We start from the raw sequence: 2,587 nt of genomic DNA, 5'->3' as shown, positions 1-2,587 counted from the left end.
TTTTTGGGCTTGTATTGAGAAACCTCTCCTAGGAATTTACTCTTGTACACTTCAAAAATGTGCTGATTAATATTTGTGCGATTTGTGACTGTACGTTGAAGGGCGTGTCCGTGGCGTGCGGTCAAATTTGGCCACTGATGGCCATTTCTGCATTTCAGGGCTTCTATTTTACACTAACTCCTACAGATTTGATCATAGTGAACTTCATATTCGATCACATGCAATCTAGACACATTGGTGAGCATAAGTTAAAGTACTGGCGTCAAATGTGTGTCCGTGGCGTGGCCTGAATTTCCCACCTTTCGCATGAAGAGTCTCTCTATGAAAGCGTAAGTCTTTTGCAGTGTCTGAAACCGGTGACAACGTAGAGTGGCTCCCTCAGCTTCTGGCGATGACACTTGGAGTTGAGTGACGTGAAAATTTTATGTGTCACGTGTTACGACGACACGTGACGCGGCCGCAGCACGCCCCGAGTTGCATGGAGTGCGAGGGCCCGCCCAACGCTGCTTGCAGCTTTAATTTTTCATAATATAATAATAATAATGTGTGTTTTTTCCTGCTGTCTTTATAATTGTCTTTCTTAAAATACAAAAACTATTTGTGATCAATATTTTCGGATAAAGAGGTTCATAAAAAATAATTTTACATCAAAAGCAAATGATTATTGAATATTTGAATCAACAGCAGATTGTTTATGTTTGAGAATGAACTAAATTAACATTTTTACTATTTTTTCCTTTTTGATCCTTTTAATCAATAAGTGTCAGATCATTTCAACTTATAAATATAATTCCTTTTGTTTATATCAGTGTATTTCAATTTATTCAATCTATAAAAGGTTAGGTTTGTTATGACAGTTAAATAATAAAATAATATTGTCCTTGAACGCCCCACAACTATATATGTATATAAAGTTTATCATTATTATAATTATTTCTTTAAATGTTGTTTTAAAAAAGTGAAAAATATAAATTCTTAAATGACTTTTAACCTCAAACCAAAAGGACATTTATTGTGTATTTATTGTTATTGGAGACCTAAATGCATCCTTTAATAATAAATAATCACTTTGTAATTAGTTATTAGTTATTGTTGGAGCAGATGTCAAGATATTTATCATTTCTATTGAGCTGTAAATAATAATACTTTTCTTTAATGTGTTTTTATTGTTTTTTTAGTGTTTGTAATAAAAGATTGTTCATCTTATAACTGACCTGCTTTGTATGAAAAGTGTCCTCAAATAATTTCTGTTTAATAAATAAAACTGTTGATATGCAGACTGTGTGTGTTTCCTGCAGCCAACAGGGGGCGCCACCAGACTGATGGAGAGCTGACACACAATCCTCTAGTAGTATTATAATTTTAGAACATTTTTACTTCCTTTAGTGATTTTATTTAAACATTTGTGACCTTCAAACTCTTTCTTTTGTACTAAACCCCCTGGTCAAATGTTTATTTTATAATTACTTTAATCCTTAATATAATGTACATAATAATAATAATAATAACATAATACATAATGTTGTACAGTTGCCATGAATGGGGAAATTATATATTATTATATATTATATTCTAATTTATGTCATCTTCACCAAAATCAGGACAATTCATATTTAGATTTCGGTTTATGTTTGTGTATCACTTAATGTTTGTCTGTAATTAGTTACTGAATTTAAGAAGGCATGGCCCGATGCACTTAAAAGGCTATATTATTGTTATATAGGTTAGTGCTGTAGATACAGGTCAGAGGTCTGTACTTTCTATTTAATAATATTATAGTAACAATAATCATATTTTAATTTTTATCTTGTTGTCCAATCATTTGACACTAATTGTCTTTTACTCTTTTTATTCTACGTCACTTTGTTATGATTTTAATTGATTTTATTTGCATCATTGCCTCCTGAAATGTTTGAACCCTGGTTCTGGCCATGTACGGCACTGTGTTATTATTATTATTATTATTATGTGCAAATACTACTGATCTATGTTTGGACGGGCTGTTAAACATTTAGTCCCACTGCTAAAATCAAACTCAGTATTTAATAAAGAAGGAATTAGATCAAAATTCAAAGTAAACAATTCCTTACAATAAATCAACAGTCTCAAACTGTAATCTACAAATGTAACCTGATACAGGTACTGATTACCTTTTAAAAATGTAGTCTAATCTAATCATCACAATATTAAAGTAACTTGATTACTTTTAGATTACCTCAACACAGAATATGCAAATAAAAACAAGAAATATCAATAAGAAGTAAAGTTCATCTATAAAACAAGAGAAATATAAAATATCACAAAGACTTTAGTGTCTTCTATAAAACAAAACACTGTGAAAATGTAATAGATTACAGTACTTTTTATTTATCCTGATAACTCTGGAACAAAAAAACAACTCGATAGTAGAAAAACATTCTAAATATATATCTAAGTTTACATTAGCTAAAGTTCCTGAACTTGGAGAGCCAGTGATAACTGTTGAGGGCATTTGGTGATTAATTTTCTCTCTAATAGTAATAATTTTATTATAAAAGAAGTTCATGAAGTCATTGCTACTTAAATTTATGGGGATACATGGCTCAAT

Source organism: Morone saxatilis, unplaced genomic scaffold, assembly GCF_004916995.1.
Source record: "Morone saxatilis isolate NCDOM2014 unplaced genomic scaffold, NCSU_SB_2.0 Contig12, whole genome shotgun sequence".
NCBI lineage: Eukaryota > Metazoa > Chordata > Actinopteri > Moronidae > Morone > Morone saxatilis.
The sequence above is the reverse complement of the archived record's forward strand: the minus strand, read 5'-3'. Positions refer to the sequence as shown.